At 44.8% G+C, this 21,790-nt stretch overlaps 1 long non-coding RNA gene across 1 annotated transcript; it reads right to left on the reverse strand.

Moving 5' to 3' along the window:
- Window positions 1-12,203: 12,203 nt before the first annotated feature.
- On the reverse strand, window positions 12,204-14,460 carry LOC146079586 (uncharacterized). The gene is made up of 3 exons (XR_014474626.1): window positions 14,338-14,460; window positions 12,415-12,527; window positions 12,204-12,251 (listed from the first exon to the last, which is right to left on the reverse strand). It is a non-coding gene; the product is annotated as an uncharacterized LOC146079586 (long non-coding RNA).
- Window positions 14,461-21,790: the final 7,330 nt, after the last annotated feature.

The following is a 21,790-nucleotide window of genomic DNA, read 5'->3' on the forward strand; positions in this document are numbered from 1 at the left end:
CTTTGTACAAACTTCTCCACCATTCCATCCAGGACCTCTGGTAGTTTTTCTTGTTGACTCACTATTCTGGCCGCCCGTAGCATCTGTGACTTAGGCAAGGCCTTCCTCAGTGCCATGGGGTGGAAGCTATTTGCTTTTAAGATATTGTTCTTGTCTGTTGGTTTCGTGTAAAGATCGGTGTTGATTCTTCCACCTTCCAGACAGACCAGGACATCCAAATAGCTGATTGCTTTCTTGGAGGACTGGTAGGTGAATTTGATGTCGGAATTTCTCCCATTAATTTCCGCCATAAGGGTCTCAAACTCGTTTTCACTGCCGCCCCAGATCATAAACAGATCATCTATGTAGCGGGTGAATGTAATGATCTTGTCCCGAGCCAAACAGTTGTTAAAAAACATGGATCGTTCTTCCTTGAACATAAATACATTCGCGAAGGAGGGAGACACATTGCTACCCATAGAGCAGCCAGATAGTTGTTTATAATACTTCCCATTGAACAGGAAGTAGTTTTTAGTTAGTGTCATCCGTAATAGGTCAAGGAACAGATCTAGGTCGAGTGAGTCCATGTGGTTTGTGAGCAGAAAATCATTTATAGCCTGCCATCCCTCTTCATGGGGTATGCTGGTGTAAAGGCTATTTACGTCCATAACACAGAGTAAAGCATCTTTCGGAATCTCTGGTAAGGTCTTTAAGATATTCAAGAAATCCGTTGTGTCCTTGATGTAAAACGGTTGCGCACAGATGATGGGTTGAAGTATAGAATCTAAGAATTGAGAGATTGGCTGAAAAATGGAGCCCTGGGCCGAGATTATTGGTCGCCCAGGTGGGTCCGATAACCTCTTGTGGATTTTCGGGAGGGTGAAGAAGGTTGGAACTGTAGGGTTTTCTTGTGTTAAGGCCCGCAATAGTTGATCTGTAATGTGTCCTTGTCTCAGAGCCTGTAGCAAACAAGAGTCCAATATCTTTTTGAATAAATCTGTTGGATCATGTGCTAGGCATTCATAGACATCTTTATCCCCCAGCTGTCGATCACATTCTTTAATGTAGGAGGTTAGGTCCTGAACGACTAGGCCACCCCCCTTGTCTGCGGCCCTGAAAACTACATCTCTGTATTTACTCATCTGTGAGAGAGCCTTTTGTTCAGACTTGGTTAGGTTGCTGTGGGTCGGATGTGGCGCCATAGCAAATTTCGTGATAGCAGAGTCTAGTAGTCGTGCATAAGTGGGGATCACCGGATTCTGCGATTGCGGGTCGAAAGTTGATTTGCTTTTACTCTTAATGAAGTTTTGATGAGGGACCTCGCTGGTCTTGTCGGCTCGATGTTGAAAGAATTCTTTCAATCTTAAATTTCGGGTGTGCCTGTGCAAATCAATTTTCCATGTCAGATCATCATGGGGGGTGGTGGGGACGAAGGACAGTCCGTGTTCAAGAACTTTAAGTTCAATGTCGCTAAAGGAGCGACTGGACAAATTATAGACTAGACAGCTTACTGTTCTGGTGTCTTTCTTGATGAGGCGCGCTTTCTTCTATTTTCTTCACTGCACACTATCACTGTAAGTAAGGACTGTCACGCTATCACCATCTGTGCTGACATGGCTAAATCCAAGCAGACGCCGTCCAGAAGCGATCTGAGTGACCCCGCAACCTCTTCTAGGAACACCCCAGGGTTCCAAGGTATCACTGTTGACAGGGGTGAACACTTCATATTCTCTGAAGATGATACTGAAAGACTCCTTTTTAAACAGAGGTTACATTTGATGGATGAGCAACCCAGTCTGGAAGTGCTGTACAAACAATGGCATTGCCCAAAGAAAAGGGAAATTGATTTTCTACTGCACGGTGTATCATTGTCAGAATACCATCGGGAGAGAATGATCCCCAGGGGTTTCCGGGTGAGGAACACCCCGACCATCGGACGACATAACCCAGAGTTTTGTCGCCGATGGATCGGCATCTTGAATAAATGCAGCCATGACCTGATACTCCTTGTAATAGAGGAAGCTGGGCATGAGCTTAATGCAGCCAAAGAGGCAAGCAAGGAGTTTGAGCATAAACATAAGGCTGAGTTTACCCAAGATTCCACACAAGACTGGCTTGGGAAACTACACACACAGGTGGCTAACTACCAGAAGGATCTCCTCAAATTCAAGAGGAATAAATACTATACTGTGAAGGAGGAATATGACAGTAATCGTGTTTATCGCTGGTTCGCGGGTGTTGACACTGAGAACCGTACTTACAACAGGACCCAGAAACACCGCCCCTTCAGAAGAGCTACAAGCAACTATCACAGCAAAAATCAAGCATCATCTAATAGTGATAGTGAATTTAATGTTGATTCCGACACCGCCGACCAATTGGCCCCTTTAGGGACCTCCAGGGGGGAAGAAGAGATCCCACCCAGCACCAAGAAAAGAGGAGGCGGTCGACCACCCGCAGGGGCGGGCAAGGGGCTAGCCTCATCAAGAAATACACCAGAACAGTAAGCTCTCTAGTCTATAATTTGTCCAGTCGCTCCTTTAGCGACATTGAACTTAAAGTTCTTGAACACGGACTGTCCTTCGTCCCCACCACCCCCCATGATGATCTGACATGGAAAATTGATTTGCACAGGCACACCCGAAATTTAAGATTGAAAGAATTCTTTCAACATCGAGTCGACAAGACCAGCGAGGTCCCTCATCAAAACTTCATTAAGAGTAAAAGCAAATCAACTTTCGACCCGCAATCGCAGAATCCGGTGATCCCCACTTATGCACGACTACTAGACTCTGCTATCACGAAATTTGCTATGGCGCCACATCCGACCCACAGCAACCTAACCAAGTCTGAACAAAAGGCTCTCTCAAAGATGAGTAAATACAGAGATGTAGTTTTCAGGGCCGCAGACAAGGGGGGTGGCCTAGTCGTTCAGGACCTAACCTCCTACATTAAAGAATGTGATCGACAGCTGGGGGATAAAGATGTCTATGAATGCCTAGCACATGATCCAACAGATTTATTCAAAAAGATATTGGACTCTCGTTTGCTACAGGCTCTGAGACAAGGACACATTGCAGATCAACTATTGCGGGCCTTAACACAAGAAAACCCTACAGTTCCAACCTTCTTCACCCTCCCGAAAATCCACAAGAGGTTATCGGACCCACCTGGGCGACCAATAATCTCGGCCCAGGGCTCCATTTTTCAACCAATCTCTCAATTCTTAGATTCTATACTTCAACCCATCATCTGTGCGCAACCGTCTTACATCAAGGACACGACGGATTTCTTGAATATCTTAAAGACCTTACCAGAGATTCCGAAAGATGCTTTACTCTGTGTTATGGACGTAAATAGCCTTTACACCAGCATACCCCATGAAGAGGGATTGCAGGCTATGAATGATTTTCTGCTCACAAACCACATGGACTCACTCGACCTAGATCTGTTCCTTGACCTATTACGGATGACACTAACTAAAAACTACTTCCTGTTCAATGGGAAGTATTATAAACAACTATTTGGGGGGATAGGGGAAGGGGTTGGCGACCAGTGCACAAGTTTGAATCAAATATGGCAATTATGATACAGTATGTGGATCCACAATAGTCAAGGTTAATTTTTAGGGGGTAAATTCCCTCCGTGTTTTTTTATTTATAGAAGCTGTGGAGGTGCACCCAGGAGAGTAAATGTTGCTGTAAAGAAAGGAAGAAAAAAGACTCTCTCTTTTTTTGGGGCACTCTTTAAGACTGATTACTCAAGGTAATCTGTAAATTTCTAGTGGTAGTTGTTAATCCTAGTTTACATCGGCTATGAGGTACCCACCATCACCCTTGCCCTTAATTAGGCGTGATCGCAGTTTGAGGCGGGCCACTCCCATGTAGGTTGACCCTAGTAGCAGTTATACCGGGGTTAAAAGTGTTTCACTAGTCTTAGACAAAAGTGGGGGGGAGCCGCCCTGAAGTGGGGTTCCCCTGATGAATGTGGTTCCCTAAAATGTAACTTTTAATCGTTTATTAATTAAAATAATAGACTAGACAAAACATTTAAACAATGACACACATTACACATAAACATATATGACAGTGAGATGGTGTACCAGATAGAAACTGTATCACCTTGTAATCCTGAACAAGGATACTGAAAAGATACTGTGTCACAGATTATTACATACAGTTAAATGCTTACCCTGTCCAGTTACACTTATTACCAGGAAACCCTGGATGGGCAAGTTTCAAGTGTATATAGAAAGTCACAGTGCATCAATACCTTTTTCATGCGCCACGAAGGGCGTCAACATCACCATAACATTTTCCAAGTGAAACTTGGAAAATGTTATGGTGATGTTGACGCCCTTCGTGGCGCATGAAAAAGGTATTGATGCACTGTGACTTTCTATATACACTTGAAACTTGCCCATCCAGGGTTTCCTGGTAATAAGTGTAACTGGACAGGGTAAGCATTTAACTGTATGTAATAATCTGTGACACAGTATCTTTTCAGTATCCTTGTTCAGGATTACAAGGTGATACAGTTTCTATCTGGTACACCATCTCACTGTCATATATGTTTATGTGTAATGTGTGTCATTGTTTAAATGTTTTGTCTAGTCTATTATTTTAATTAATAAACGATTAAAAGTTACATTTTAGGGAACCACATTCATCAGGGGAACCCCACTTCAGGGCGGCTCCCCCCCACTTTTGTCTAAGACTAGTGAAACACTTTTAACCCCGGTATAACTGCTACTAGGGTCAACCTACATGGGAGTGGCCCGCCTCAAACTGCGATCACGCCTAATTAAGGGCAAGGGTGATGGTGGGTACCTCATAGCCGATGTAAACTAGGATTAACAACTACCACTAGAAATTTACAGATTACCTTGAGTAATCAGTCTTAAAGAGTGCCCCAAAAAAAGAGAGAGTCTTTTTTCTTCCTTTCTTTATTATAAACAACTATCTGGCTGCTCTATGGGTAGCAATGTGTCTCCCTCCTTCGCGAACGTATTTATGTTCAAGGAAGGACGATCTATGTTTTCATTACATTCACCCGCTACATAGATTATCTGTTTATGATCTGGGGCGCCAGTGAAAACGAGTTTGAGACCCTTATGGCGGAAATTAATGGGAGAAATTCCCCCATCAAATTCACTTACCAGTCCTCCAAGAAAGCAATCAGCTATTTGGATGTCCTGGTCTGTCTGGAAGGTGGAAGAATCAACACCGATCTTTACACGAAACCAACAGACAAGAACAATATCTTAAAAGCAAATAGCTTCCACCCCATGGCACTGAGGAAGGCCTTGCCTAAGTCACAGATGCTACGGGCGGCCAGAATAGTGAGTCAACAAGAAAAACTACCAGAGGTCCTGGATGGAATGGTGGAGAAGTTTGTACAAAGGTGTTATGACAAAAGATCTCTGTTGGAGCAAAAGAAGGAGATTATCAAGATACCAAGAGAGTCTCTGCTGATTCCTAAGAATGACCCGTTGAGGGAAGGAAGGATGCAAAGTGCACTACCATTTGTTACTAAATATAGCACATCAAGCTATGTACTACCAAGAGCCTCCAGGGCTCTGTGGCCAATTATAAAGACTGATGAGAATCTGCCCTCCTTGAGAAACAAGACACCTCTTATCTGCCACACGCGGGGAAGAAACATTAAAGATATGTTGGTCCGAAATGACATCACAGGAAAAGTAATGGATGTTACAAGTGCATTAATTGCACAACGTGCCAACGGGTTGGGATCATTTGGTCTATTGCATTATGGTCGAAAGTCATTAGGTCGAATCCATTAGGTCGACATGCTAAAAGGTCGACATGACTCTAGGTCGACATGGGAAAAGGTCGACATGATTCTAGGTCGAAAGGTCATTAGTTCGACAGGTCATTAGTTCGACAAGGTCATTAGTTCGACATTGTCTATGTCGACATTCACAAGGTCGACATGGGGTTTTTCACTGTTTTTTTACCTGAATGTCAACACAGTCGACATGGACACAGTTTAAAGTGCACTGCATCCCCTCGCATCGCTCGCTGCGCTCGCAATGCGTCGGGCACGGTGCCTCGCTACGCTCGGCACACTATTTTATTCTCCCACCACGCCCTAGTGGATGGTAGGGCATGAAATACCGCCTGTCGGCACATGTTGGCTCAAAAAACAGTGAAAAACTCCATGTCGACCTTGTGAATGTCGACATAGACAATGTTGAACTAATGACCTTGTCGAACTAATGACCTGTCGAACTAATGACCTTTCAAACTAGAATCATGTCGACCTTTTCCCATGTTGACCTTTTAGCATGTCGACCTAATGGATTCGACCTAATGACTGTCGACCATAATGCAGTAGACCAAATGACCGCATCCCCATATATGTTATACAGTGCCCATGTAATTTAATTTATGTGGGTAAAACTGTTAGGTCTCTCAGAACCAGGATGGCTTTACATAGATCAGCGATTGGCAAAGCACTGTCTGGCAAGGACAATGACCAGCCGGTAGCGAGACATTTCGCTGCAAGTTCCCACCGACTCTCTGACCTGAAACATACCATTGTCGACCACATACCAGAGACACAAAGGAGAGGCGACAGAGATGGAGCACTATTAAAAAGAGAAGCTACCTGGATACACCGTCTGAACAGCATTAAACCACATGGGCTCAATGACAAGCTCCCTTTGAACATCTTTTTATAAAGTGTTCTGGAGCAATTGAGAGCCTATATATATGTGTTAGTGCACACATTAGAGTGTCGCCACTTATAGCGAACATTCATGATATATGCTGTTCTTCAGACCAATCACTGCCCTGACAGGCTGATCGTTGTGTGCTTTGTCTTCATCTCCGTCTCATCTTCCTATCCTTTCTTTTCCATTGTCTCATTGTTATAACTATGTGAACTGCTTTCCATCATGTAGCCTCTATAGGCCGATCGCAGTGTGCTTTGTCTTCATCTCTGACTTACTCTCTATCCTATCTTTTCCAAATTTGAGTGTCTTTTTCATGTATGCAGATGTAGTACATCTCGGAATATGGCCTTCCAAGGCCAATCACAGTGTGCTTTGTTTTCATCTCCAACTTGCTCTCTATCCTATCTTTTCCGAATTTTGAGTGTCATTGCCATGTATACCGGTTTGGGACTGACCCCACACATGAGGCCTCTTAAGGCCGATCGCAGTGTGCTTTGTTTTCATCTCTGACTTATCTCTCTATCCTTTCTTTTCTCGTATTTACTGTTATTGATATGTAATGAAAGTGCCCTAATATGGGACTGACCTCACACCTGAGGCCACTTAAGGCCGATCACTGTATCTCTCTATTCTATCTTTTTCCTGTTTTGATCGTAATTACAGTGTCCTAACATCGGGCCCTTGAAGGCCGATCACAGTGTGCTTTGCTTTCTTCTCGGACTCATCTCTCTATCCTATATCTTTCCATATTACTGTGTAATTTGAAAGAATCCCTGATGCCAGTGCCCATACATGATAGTTGTGTTAGAAGACTGAACACTGGATATAAACCCATCTAATGATGCCCAGCAGCCCACAGCGATCAACACCGTCCACAAATGGGGAATGTGTCTGATACTGAACACTGGGTAAAGCCTATTGATGGATGCCCACTAGCTCACAGTGACCAACATCGCATATTTGCGTTTGTGACACCCTCATTTGTTACACCTAGAGCCTGGCAACTTGTTTAATTCCGAATCCCATTTGTCTTATATTGATCCATATATCAACTGACCCAAATCACACTCGCTTAGGCAACAAACCCATTCTTCTGCCCGTGTCAGCGCAGCCATGTACTTTTTTCACTTACCCTTACACACTACACACAGTGTATATATTTTATTTACACAGTTCATTGAGACACAACACAATTTTGACATGTATTCACGGGACCTAGGAGCCCGCGATCCTAGCAATGTTTGTACATAATTTTAGATGATATCTGTAATGGCACTGTGTTGTATATTTTTTATGTAACCAGGATGTCCCCCAGCCGCCGGATGACCGCTCCCGGAGTGTAGTAACCATAACTACACACAGGAGCTTGCGTTCCAGACGCTCCGACGGTAACACTGCACTGACATCCGGCGCCCGGCTTCCGGCGCTGACACATCACACGGTAATTATTGTTATGCACCCCCCTATATAAGTTGGATTTTTTTATTGCACTTGTTTGTTTTCACCTTGACAAAGGGGCTAGTCCCCGAAACGTTGGAGATTCTTTTTCTGCACATTAAAAAATTCCTTGGAGTGCCACCGCTTGCTTGCTGTTCCTCTATATATATATATATATATATATATATATATATATATATATATATATATATATATATATTGGCAGGACCGGCACTCCACGCTGTAGTTGTAGATAACTGTCGCCGGTGCCCTCACAGCTTAATAAAGCAAATGCAGGCTGGAACTTGGTGCGGCACTCGGCTATATAATAATAAACAACAATACAGTATCGATTTAGAACATCATGTACAGCCTATATGGGATGCGGTCATTTGGTCTACTGCATTATGGTCGACAGTCATTAGGTCGAATCCATTAGGTCGACATGCTAAAAGGTCGACATGACTCTAGGTCGACATGGGAAAAGGTCGACATGATTCTAGTTCGAAAGGTCATTAGTTCGACAGGTCATTAGTTCGACAAGGTCATTAGTTCGACATTGTCTATGTCGACATTCACAAGGTCGACATGGAGTTTTTCACTGTTTTTTGAGCCAACATATGCCGACAGGCGGTATTTCATGCCCTACCATCCACTAGGGCGTGGTGGGAGAATAAAATAGTGTGCCGAGCGTAGCGAGGCACCGTGCCCGACGCATTGCGAGCGCAGCGAGCGATGCGAGGGGATGCAGTGCACTTTAAACTGTGTCCATGTCGACTGTGTTGACATTCAGCTAAAAAAACAGTGAAAAACCCCATGTCGACCTTGTGAATGTCGACATAGACAATGTCGAACTAATGACCTTTTCGAACTAATGACCTGTCGAACTAATGACCTTTCAATCTAGAATCATGTCGACCTTTTCCCATGTCGACCTAGAGTCATGTCGACCTTTTAGCATGTCGACCTAATGGATTCGACCTAATGACTTTCGACCATAATGCAATAGACCAAATGATCCCAACCCGCCTATATATATATGCACCATGCTGATCTGTTTCTGCTGAACTGATGCAAATGTTTGACTACTTCTGCCTATGCTCCTTGATAAAGGTCCAGATGTAGGACCGAAACGTCGGGGCTCACAGATTTTGACACAAGCTGTTGATTTCCTCCTATGAAATTAAAGACCAATTGTGAATTTTATCAGAGCGTTTATTTTTGATAGTGTGGCGAGTGCACATTCCCGGATGGGAGAACTTTTCTACATTTGACGGCACGGATTCTTCCTGTACCCTCTATGCGCACCCCACCAATACTCTATTCCACAAGTGAGAGTGCGGTCAACCCACGGAACTATATATATATATATATATATATATATATATATATATATATATATACATTATATTTTATAAAATACCCAAAACTTGAAATTTCCATGTAGCATTGTTTTGAGAAAGTATTTTACATTTCAATTGAGTGTTAATATGTCCATTGCATGTAAAACAAAACTTTTTGCAGCCTACACTCTCATAGGTTGTACAAATGAGCCATGTCTCTAATAATATAAACCTTAGTCAGACTTGGAATGCTTGGAGAGCTGATTTTGGTGTATGGTCATATCCTAAATGTAATATGGCTGCTATGCAGGATAAAAGTCATCAATGATTAATCAGTTGTGTCATACCAGAGATTCTTGTGGCTTTGGCGCATATTCTGCAAAGTTAATCTGTAGTCATATGACTAGTTGGAATACAAAATAACTGTATTTCTTAATAATTCACAATCAAATTTCTCAAATTAACAAAAAAGCATTTAAATCTCCATCAATTATTTACTCACCACATAGACAAAAAAGCACTGTATGGATTTATAAAGGCTTACAATGTGTCAGGCATATACTGTACTTGATTTACAAAACACTTACTGTTGCAGGCCCATGACCCCTTGTAAATGACTGCCGCATGTCAATCATCTACTTTTCTGTCAGTGTGCAGTGCTGGTGTTTTGCATGCCCAGATCAGTAACCACCAGAGATGTATGTCAGTCATCAAGTTTCAATACATCTGTGAATTAGGCCCAAAGTGTACAAATGAATTTAGACATATAGGGCGAGATTTATTGTGTTTACCGTTTTTCAGAAAATATGATTTTTGCTCAAATCGCCCTGTATCGCCGTTTTTTGAAATCGCATTTTTTTCCAGAAATCGCGTATGGAATGGCTGGCGTAATGCCGCATGAAAAGTGCGATAGATGGCGATAGACGGCGATATGGTGCGAATTGAGTCGATGTAATACGCCATAAAAGTGCAATTTCCGGGTTAGGTCATGTGCGTATTTGCGGCCAACCGGAATGCGATTTACACCAATACACCTGATCAACCCATACAACATGCTAACCTATTGGCCCACTTAGTCCCTTGCAATACGCATCACACCCCTATATAAAGGGGCTCAGACGCCATTTTACCCTTTGAAAGGGAGTAAGGCGTTTGAGATGGAGAGGAGAGGAGCAGTGATAAGGTGCAGAGGAGGCAGAGGGACAGCCAGCTTGGGCCCAAATACCCCAACCACTGGGAGAGGTAGGGGAGTGAGAGGCAGTACTGCCAGAAGCAGGACAGGGAGAGCCAGCATGCTCCCAGCAAGAGCTGCGCCAGGGAGAGGCCACATGGTGGAAGCTGAGCAGGTGGCTATGGAGGATAAGGAGGAAGCAGGCACAAGCCATGTGTCCTCACAGGAGGAACAGAGTGCCAGGCACACAGAGGAGGAGCTGCAAGAGGGTGATTTTTCAGAGGTGGACTGGCCTGTGCAGGAGGCAGATGAAGCAGACTTGGAGGTGCTGGGGGAAGAAGCAGGACAGGAGGAGGAGGAGGAGGAGGAGGAAGAAGAGGGTGAGGCTGAAAATGTGGAGGAGGAGGAGGATGATGCAGCTCGTACAGCTAGTGGGAGGAAAGTCAGGTTCTCATATGAGGAGAATATGGCCCTGGTGCGTGCGCTCTTGCCCCTGTATGACAGCCTACTTGGTCCTCACCATCACTGCACAAGTGTGGTAAGAAAGAAGGGGATGTGGGACAATATCACCTCCGCGGTAAATGCAGTTAGCACACACAAGAGGAGTGTGCGCAATGTCAAAAAACGATATAATGACATCAAGCGCCTCCTCAAAGCCAAGCTTGCCCTGGAGAAGAAAGAGGCCTGTCGCACAGGAGGTGGCCCTAGGCAGGAAGTCCGCTTTAAGGCCTATGAGAGGCTGCTACGCCGAATCATCCCACCGGAGGTGCTTCCCGGCATCCACATTGCCGACACAGACAGGCCCCCCACTCCACCGCCAACTGGTAAGTGTCCACACATGTCAATGTAACATTTTGCTATGTCATGTGCGCATGCTATTATGGTGGTATGCTTTATGTGTCCAAAAGATTGCTGTGTGTGGAACTACATATCCCAGCAAAATCACATTTTGCTAGGGTGCATTGCTAAATAATGGACTGTGCATTTTGCTGGGTTATGTAGTTCCACACATTCCAATTAATGTGTGCTGTCCTAATCACTGTAGGGCTGCAGTGTACATGATTGTTAATCCATATCAATCCTCTGGGTAGTTGGAAAAGCACTTTACAGTCACTTTTACATGTGTAATCTGCTGGTCTTTCCTGTTATTAGCAAGTGGATTAAAAATATCGTTCACAGTCATAATACTGAAATAACCACTTCAGTTCAAAGTCATCACATTCTTTATGTAATCGGTACTTATGTAATATCTGGGCTCCCGTTTTTCTTATGAGACCGCGTCCCCTTGCGGGGCTCGCTGCGCTCGCCACGCTTCGGGCACGGTGGCTCGCTGCGCTCGCCACACTATATAAAATCAACTCCATGCGTAGTTGGATAGTAGGGGTATGAAAAAATGGGGTGCATTTAACATGGGAGCCCAGATAATACATAAGTACCATGTAATCATATCAGAGTAAAAATGTTTGATTTTGGTAAAGTTTTTATCAGCATATTTGAAAAAGTGCCAGTTAGGTGCAAATGATCATTATGGAAAATGTCTTCTTCTTTCAAACAGCTCCATCTCTGGAGTCCCAGACTGCTGTTGAGCAACATCAGCCACATCCGATTGTTCACACTGTCCAGTCTGCAGGTGAGATATCATACTGTTACACAAACACATTGCACATTTCACACATGGCTGGCCCCACCACAGTAGCCTGTGCCAATGCATAATGCATGAGCAACACCTCACCATTCCAACTAAGGTAACATGACCCACCATACACCAATCTGCATAGCATACTTACCACTCTTTTCTCATTTGTAGGACCTTCACAACCGATGCCTGAACCTACGGATCCCATGCAAAATATGGACGACATGAGTGAAATCATCCTTGAGACGGTGCCATCGTTGGAACCTGCACAAAACCAAGCACACCCAGTCAATGAGGCCCCCTATACGCAGTCACATAGGCAGAAGTCCCCAATCATTGCAGCCACCAACACCCCCACTAGTGCGGAGGAGTTGGCGCAATCCATCCATCTTTTCAAGGGGAAACAAATAGCTTTTATGGAGGTGCAGACCACCCAACTAGAAACCATTAAGGGGTATGTGCGTAACATAGCTCTGCAAATTAGACGAATTTCTCAAAGTGTGCGTGCTAATGTAGGGACACAAATTCGTCTGGTCTCCACATTAGACACACGCTTATCAGAAATTGGCCAAGCCATTCAGGGCCAAACTACTAATTTTAGAGCACTAAATGCCAATATGGTTGAACAGACCCAAGCTATTAATGGGCAAACAACTGCGTTGATGTCCCTACAAACGCAACTCAGCCTCAGTGCAACTACTTTGTTAGGTCAGCACCAAACCACATCTACCCAAAGTAGTAGTGTGTCCTGGACCAGGACAAGCTGATCCCTATTTGTGACCCTCCATTCAGGACTCTCTATACCCTGGGCCGCTCATCTCCACCCCAAGAGCCCTTCCACTTTTGCACATTGCAGCAGCAGGGCACCATTTCTGGCACAACGCTAACCAGAACTTCCAGCAGGAATCAAGGTTGGCTTAACACGATTGAGATCATGACCAGCCGGTCTTAAGCCACCAACCCTGAGGACACCTGCCTATGGTCATTCCATTCCTTTTGGAGCCTCTAGCGACGTTGGAGACATCTACAGCCACCCATCGGCTACCCACCCCACCACACCTAAGGGGTTTTGGACCCTCAGAGGTCCCACAGTCGCATCTATTTGAGGACCATTACAAAACTTGTGAAATTGATGACAACGGCCACCAGTGGTAACTATCAGCCCACAGGGTTATTTGAACCTCAAATTAATTGAAATTCCTTTCCGAACTGTACTCATTGGGTCGACACGCATCCAGCTTCTGGTCCAGTTAGATCGTTTTATATTATTTTATTTTTACATGTATTTTTTCATTGCACATGTTTTAGGTTAATTTTGTATACAATTGCTACATGCTATGTCGTTTTAAATAACATTAAATTTATTTTTTGATTATTTCATCAATATCAGCGCCACTTCCTTTCTTTTGTATTTTGACATTTTGGGGCTGACTACCCCTATATTAAGTGGCTGCTCTTGGCTCAGCACCCGTGGTAGCGCCTGTCCGTGCCCCTTAGGGAGCACCCCAGCATCCAGTGTGTCCTCCACACCCATGAGTGGGTCCCCCACTACTCCCCCACGGCGTAGTGTCCGTACTAGGGGTGGTGGTGCCACTAGTGGTAAGGGTGCTAATACCCGGCCTGTAGTCAAAAATGATTAATGTTGTTTGCATTTACATGTGTATCATGTTCTTCTTTTTTTTCCTTCACTCATGCAGTGAATGTTCATGTAAAATTTTTATATGGTATGGGCTATGCCTAAATGTTTCAGCAAGTAAAAATTATTTGCATACAGCAAGCTTGTTGTCATTCTTTACAAATGATTACCCACACTGTTCTATAATGTATTGTCAAATAGTGACATTTTAGCAGACACGGGACTTTGGGTTGTGTGTGCTTATTTGTCATGGAATTTTAAGGAAATAGTCACATTTGAAGGGGATAAGCATTGGGAATTGCATACTGTATGTAGGCGCCACTTGTTTTGCTACATTTCAACCACCTCAGATCAATGATCCATGTCACCTCCATCCATTCAGCCTATGTTAATTTGTATTTGCAAACATTTTTACACAGAGAAAACTACAGTACTTACTTGACATTGTTATAGGTGTTATCATGTTGCCAGGCATAAAGTATGCTGTGGTGGGGTAGCTTGCAGGTGTTGGCCATTATTGTTGGTCTGCTTCTGGGCAATTAACATGGACAGGGAAAAATGTAATATTAACAATGTATGTGTGTTACAGGTTCCCCTTTACTTTTCATTGTACACACAAAAATTACCTGTGAAATGCTGAAGGATCATCTGTGTACGAACCACATCCCCCCTCCGTGTACTTCGCACTACAACATCAGTAGTTTGAGCTTCCTGCACGACTGCTGCAGTGGCCACATCTACATAATTTGGTTGACCCAAAGCTATGTTATGCAGCATGCAGCAAGCCTGGACAACCAAAACCACTTTGGCAGGGTGGTATAGCAGTGTACCTGCTGACCTGTCCAAACACCAAAATCTGCTTTTCAGCACCCCAAAGGTGCGTTCCACTACATTGCGGGTAGCAATATGTACAGCATTGTAGCGGTGCTGTGCAGGGCTTTGTGGGTTCCGCAGAGGTGTCATGAGCCACGAATGACACCCATATCCTGAGTCACCTAACGTGTAAAGAGATTTGTGTGGTCACATATCATGTGGGTAATTTGCACATAATAGTAGCAGCCTATACTATATTGTTTGGGCTGGTATAAACAATTACAACAGAAATGACTCTTGAATATAAGGTTACACACATGGATATTAAAGGGAAAGACATAGGTTAGCAGACATCATGTAAACAGTGGTAAGTGACTTACCAAGTAGCCAGCCCTCTGGCATGGTGTGGTTGTGGGAACGGTCCCAGAGAGCTGAGTGCCGCAGGATATAGGCATCATGGCAGTTCCCAGGATAGCCTGCGACCACAATGATAATTCTGAGGTTGGCATCGCAGACCACCTGCACATTGAGGGAATGTCTGCCCCTGCGATTCACATAGACATGCTCCCCCACGTGCGGGACCCGAATCCCAATGTGGGTGCAGTCTATGGCTCCCAGCACATTTGGAAATGCTGAGAGCCGATAGAATGCCACCTTCAGGTCCTGCCACTCGGACTCACAGCGTGGGAATGTGATATATGTGTGCCACAGCTTCTTTAATGCATTTAACACTTGAGAAAAATGTTTAGAGAAAGTGGCTTGTGACACCCCCAAGGCCCATGAGCTCAGACTGAGTGGAGCCTGTGGCAAACAAGTGGAGGGCGCACATTAATTTCTGCAGCCCAGACACTGCATAGTTGGCCACCCCCACAAGGGTCCAAATTATCTCTCACCTGCTCATATAAGTTCAACAGGTTCTGTCGGTTCAACCTAAACATGTCCACCACCTGCTAATCAGAGAGGGAGTCCAGGTACACCCTAACACGGTACCGACGAGAAGCACGGAGTGGTCGGGGTACCTGGATCTGGTGGGCAGCATCATCCCTCCTGCGTAGCTCCTCCAAACGCCCCAGCTCACACACTAGCACCTCCAGTCCACTCTGCAACATCTCCATCTCAAACAGCCTCACAGGTGTCCATAATCATGTGGCGGTATATGTAGGGGAGTTAGTAAGTGCTATGTGGGTCACCTGTGAGAGAATTAACCTTTTCTACGCTCAAACGCTGGCGATTTTGAGCAAATCGCCACCCTCTACTTGGTCTATTTTTTGGGGGGGGGGGGGGGGGAATCGCATTTTGCTGCCGATTTCCAAATGCGGCAGACATTAAATTAGCGATTTGTATATTTTTCAATGGGAAAACATCTGGATGCGATGTTGTAAATCGCCACTTCAGAAAGTGCGAATTAGCGGCAAAAAGTGCGATTTATGCCGCAAATCGCCACCCATTAAGTAGTCGATTTGGGGAAAAAATGAAAAAACGGCCATTTTTGCGCCAAAAACCCAACATCGATCTCTAATAAATGTCACCCATATGGGTAAGATTTAATAGAATGAGATATTCAGAAAGTTAGAGATTTGGTAAGAAATCTCCAGTTTTTTTTAAAGTGGCAATCATTTACACTGCAAAATCAAACTGGTTTTGCAGTGTAAATGATTGCCGCTTTAAAAAAAACTGGAGATTTCTTACCAAATCTCTCACTTTCTGAATATCTCATCCTATTAAATCTCACCCACTCAGTTAGTTTAATTAGTTACAGATTGGTTTGCAATTTATCATACATAAATATGTACCTAATATTTGGTCTGAAGTGTGTAATCGTGTGTGCCAGAGCAGTTTGTGTGTCTGGAGACAAAGATTTGGTGGGTGGCAATACTGCATTTCCTGGGAGTGGCTCGGACAATGCCTGGACCACTCAGTGTGAGCTACAGGAGCGGTGTACCGATCAGCTGCTGTGGCTGGAAACATGTTCGGCCTGCGCTTTGGCTTCGCACCTGGGCTGCACCACGAGGGGGCAGCCAGTAATGTGAAAGGGCTTCGGTGTATAGTGAAGTGCTCACACTTTAGCAATGTACCCTGCAAAACTTTGCAGGCACATCATGGCAAGGGACAGGCTTTCTCTGTGCTGAGTGCCCCCACTTTGTGCTGGCAGTTTAGCATAAATGCTGGCCTGAATCAGGCCTTTTATTTGGAAATGAGGTTGGAGATGTAGAGGTGGGGTGAGTAGCTGAGAATTCTGTAGGTAAGAAAGAGTGAGAATTTGATTCTGTATATTATAAGGTGCCAGTGGAGGGACTGGTAAAGAGAAAGCAGAGCTTTTGTGCTGAGAGAGGGAAATGAGTTGAGCAGTGCTGTTGAGTATGGCTTAAAGAGATCCAAGGAAAACAAGAGATAGACCAGAGAGAAGTAGGTGACATGAGTCAAGGTCAGAGTTATGAGGACATAAACAATAGTTATTTTGGCTTCAAAGGGAAGAAATGATTTGTACTGGAAATATGACTGAGGGAAAAGTGTCAGGAATGAGGATTTGCTGAATTTCTGAGTCAAAAGAAAAGGCAGAGTCAAGGTTGACATCCAAAACAGTGGACATTGGCAGAGGGAGGTGTTGTTGATAGAGAAGGACAGGTGACTTTGATGGGCAGAAATACAATAAATATGTAGCACCCAGGTACTAAGATGTGTTTACGGGCCAGATGACATGAAGCACCTTTGTTTACCAGCAGGTATTCTTTGACTGCAGATACCACATGACAGAGAGGCAAGTGTAGTTTCTCCCCTTATTTAGCAGACACAGACCAACTTGATGCAAAAGGTACAACACAATTTTATTACATTAACAGGTTTTGGGCTATAACGAAGATATAGATATTATATACAAATAACAAAGTAATTTCCTCTAGTTTTTAAGTTTAAGATAAAGACAGAGGATAAAAGTATACAGGAGACAAGCCTTCATAAAATGATAGAACACAATTAGCAAATATATCAGAAATTTTAAATATTTAGCAAACTGGGATGGGATTATATCCCCATCAGAAGGATGATACTTGTAGTGGTGTGCCATAGCCGTAAGGCCCAGATGTGGGAGGGACCAGATGAGGACTATTTGCTTCTGAGACCTCAAGTCTGCATTTCTGAGCATGCACAATAAAGGGGCCATGTGTATGAAATTCTGCAGAGCAAGGGACTATTGGCCTAATTCAGACTTGGTAGCAAAGCACATTTTTTTCTCAAATGGACAAAACCATGTTGGACTGCAGGTGAGGCAAATGTGCAGAGAGAGTTAGATTTGGGTGAGTTATTTTGTTTCTGTGCAGAGTAAATAATATCTGCTTTATTTTTACACTGCAATTTAAATGTCAGTTTGAACACACCCCACCCAAATCTAATGGAGAGAATACTCTTACCACTCAGGAGGTCTGTGCAAGAAGCCAGCATTGCCGGGTCACACCTGCGCATTGGACAGGTATAACAAATTTTGTGTTTCCAGAAGCAGGCAATAAAAATTTAATATTTTGACCAAGATATATACATATATTTATTAACCAATTAACTGCAGATGACAAACAAAACAAAAATATACCTTTTACACCAGTCCTTTGCATTTGCAGCATCCAACAACAATAGTTTAAAATGCCCCTTTATTCTTTCATAAACAGAGCATGGACAAGATGTAATAGGGTGGGAGTTTTTAGTCTGCAATTTATAAACCATGTTCCAACTAATGAAAGAGGTGGCGATCTAGCTAAGAGATTGCTACAGCTGGAGACCTACTGGATCCATAAATTAGGAACTATAAATCCGAGAGGCTTAAATGAGCAATTATCCTACAATATGTTTCTTTAATGTTCTTTCTTCTTCGTGATGTTTATATATTTGTGTAAATGTATTATGTTCCATATATATATATATATATATATATATATATATATATATATATATACACAATTACAGGGACTCAACACTCTCCATAATGAACTAACTCACCTTAGTATACAATTAATCAAATAAATAATGGGGTTTTAGTTCATGAATTGATCAATGCATTTAAGCTTGCAGCCCATCGCCAAGGGACCCCATTTCACTGCAATTTAGTTAGTTCATTATGGAGAGTGTTGAGTCCCTGTATTTGTATTTATTAGAGCATGTGGTCACAGGCCACTTCACCCCAACCTGGGAATGGCGAGTGCTGCTTGCACCCCATTCGCAGGGATGGCGAGTGTTGTGGTACTCTGTATGTGTATATATATATATATATATGTATTGTTTTTATGTGGAGTACTTTGATGTTGTTTTTGTTCCCTCAGCGTTCCATTGTGTACCGGGTGCTAGGCAACCAGTTACAGCTCCGGAGAGACGCCAACGCGGTGACGTCATGCAGAGGCCGTGTGGGAACCCGGTAGTGACAGGCAGGCCGGGCGGACCACGGGCGATGGGCGCATGGAGGTGGAGCAGGACAAACATTTGGTATATAGGTAAGCACTATGGTTGTACACATTTGGCTCTGTGATTTTGACAACAGAATAACATCTGAAACGTTAATCACTGCTCGTGCAGTGTCGTTATTGGAAGTCTGTGTGAGTGCCGCGATCCCACCGCTATCTTACCCCTATGTGAGCCCCCGGCAGGAACTATTCTTCAAAACAGAGTACCAACACAATCGCCATTTCTACGAATGGGGTGCAGACAGCACCCACACTTCCCAGGTTGGGGTGCAGTGGCCTCTGACCACACACTCTAGTAAATACAAAAACAGGGGGCTCAGCATTGGTGAACGAAGTGGTACGCCACGAGCGGCATATGTTTAAAACAGTTGTCATCAGGGGAGATCCCAGTTGAAACAGCTGTCGGGACAGCTGCTGTTGCTTCTCCTGCACATGGAATAGACACCTTTTCTTCAAAAACTCTGAGTGCCGGTCTGAATCCTTCTACAGGGGGGCAAGTGTACAAGTCAGTGAAGAGGAGCCCTCAGCCGAGCAAGCTGGGACTCTGTGGAAGCGTCAGTGTACTGGAAGGTGAGTGGATGGCTGAGGGGAAGAGTGGCGGGGGTTGTGCCGACAATGGATGAGAGAGGAGAGCCTGCTGCATGTCAGTGGTTGCTGCTGGCTGTGCTGCGCTGCGCCTGTCAGTGTATGTTTATGATTCACAGCACAGCAGTACCGGCAGCTTGAAAACCATCTCCTCTCTCTCTTCCACTGCCGGCGCCACCCCCTCTGCCATCCGTGGGCGGCATCTGGAGGGTGGACCGGTGGGCATGGAGTGTGCTGCCGGGTGCCCTGCTAAACTTTGGTGCTCTTGCTCTGCTGGCTCCACCCTCACTACACCCCTGTGTATACATTATGGTAAGGTGGGAAAATGTGTAAGGGGTTATTTATTATTTACAATGTTATAGAACCAATAAATATAATTTCTTATCCCCACTGTTCATGACACTAGGACATTCTTAGTGTATTGAATATCACAGGCAGCCACAAGGTTCCAATAGCAGCTAATCCATGCAATGTCTCATTTAAAGTAATTGTGTCAGTGATGACTTTACTTTGTGCTGTGGGCAGTGGCGTAACTATAAATTTTGCTCCCCCCTGCTAAAAAAATTGTGGCGCCCCCCCCCCCCCCCCCACACAAAAAAAAATATATATATATATATATATATATATATATATACTGGATGGGGAAGGGGGTAATATATTTGCAGGGCACTGGCCTGGATGGGAAGAGGGGCAGTAAAATGGGGATGGAAGGGGCAATCACTAGTCTGGGAACACTGTGCGTGGGGCACTGTAACTGTGGGCTAGAACAGGGCAGTGGGATGGGGTCAGTTATCCCACCGGGAAAAGAAGGAGGGGGCCGGGTGACAGACACTGGGATGGGGGGATTGGGGGGGGGGGTGCTGTGCTAAATAAAGGGCATTGTTAGTTAGATAATGGGACACTGAGGTTGGGGTGACGGGGGATGGCAGCACTGACCTGGCCCATGCACATGCTGCTGCTTGGAGACTGCCGGTCCGTCATCTGTCACTGCTTACTCTCCTGCCCTCTGCGGTGGTACAGATCGAGGGGGAGAAGAAGCAGATGTTGCGAGCCCCAAGCAGCCAGTATTGAATGGAGAGGCTGCTTGAGGAGATGGTCCGTTCCCATGTGGAGGTCTCCTGCTCCCGATCAGCGTGCGGGGGTGGGCGTCGGTGCGGAAGTGGGGATGCAGACAGTAGCGGGACGCAGGTATCTCCAGTCCAGCAGCTGCATCTTCTCCTGCCTCCTCCTGTACTCTGCCGGCTCGGGATGTGACGTGCTGGCATCACACCGCGCTCTCCCCCGCCCTGCGCTGTACTGACTCAGGAGGAGTACAGCGCAGGGCGGGGGAGAGCATGGTGTGACGCCAGCACGTCACATCGTGAGCCGGCCAGACGAGCATTGATATGGGTGGGCTGAGCCAGCCACCAGTTGACGGTCGGTGGGACTGGACCGGAATCTATGCCGGGGATGCGGGGTGGGCAGCGGCAGTATAAAGTGCTGAATGCCGGCGCCCACACAGACAGCGCTGCCACTCGCTCCCCCAAGCATTGGCGGTGGCTGCCTTAGTGTAGTTACGCCCCTGGCTGTGGGACATACAGTGCATGTGCCAATGACATATGTAGAATGGGTGCAGGGTGTGCAGTGCACTCAGGCTCCTGGGTTTCATTCTTGTAAAGGCACCTGGCAGCAGAATGGTTAATAGGTGAACTTGTTTCTTATTTCCTGATTTCTGTAAAAAGAATGACTAATAATTGACAGAATACTCCCCAACAATATTCAATTGCATAAATCAAAAAGAATGAATAAGCAACACGAGGAACTGTTCCCAGCAAGTCACGTGATTTATGATACCAACCACATTAAGCATTGTGCAATAATACACAAGAAGGGGTGGGGGTTATTATATGAACGTGGTTTCTGGAAATTTCTGCGACACTTCCATCTCATGCTCTGCAATCCTGTGTGCTGACTGAATTGGTGTCTGCAGCAATGACTTCAGGTCTCCATTTTACAAGCACTACTCACACACAGATGCACTCTGTGGCTGGGAGCCAACACTCATAAAA

This window comes from Crinia signifera, chromosome 5 (genome assembly GCF_055691185.1).
Source record: "Crinia signifera chromosome 5, ASM5569118v1, whole genome shotgun sequence".
NCBI lineage: Eukaryota > Metazoa > Chordata > Amphibia > Anura > Myobatrachidae > Crinia > Crinia signifera.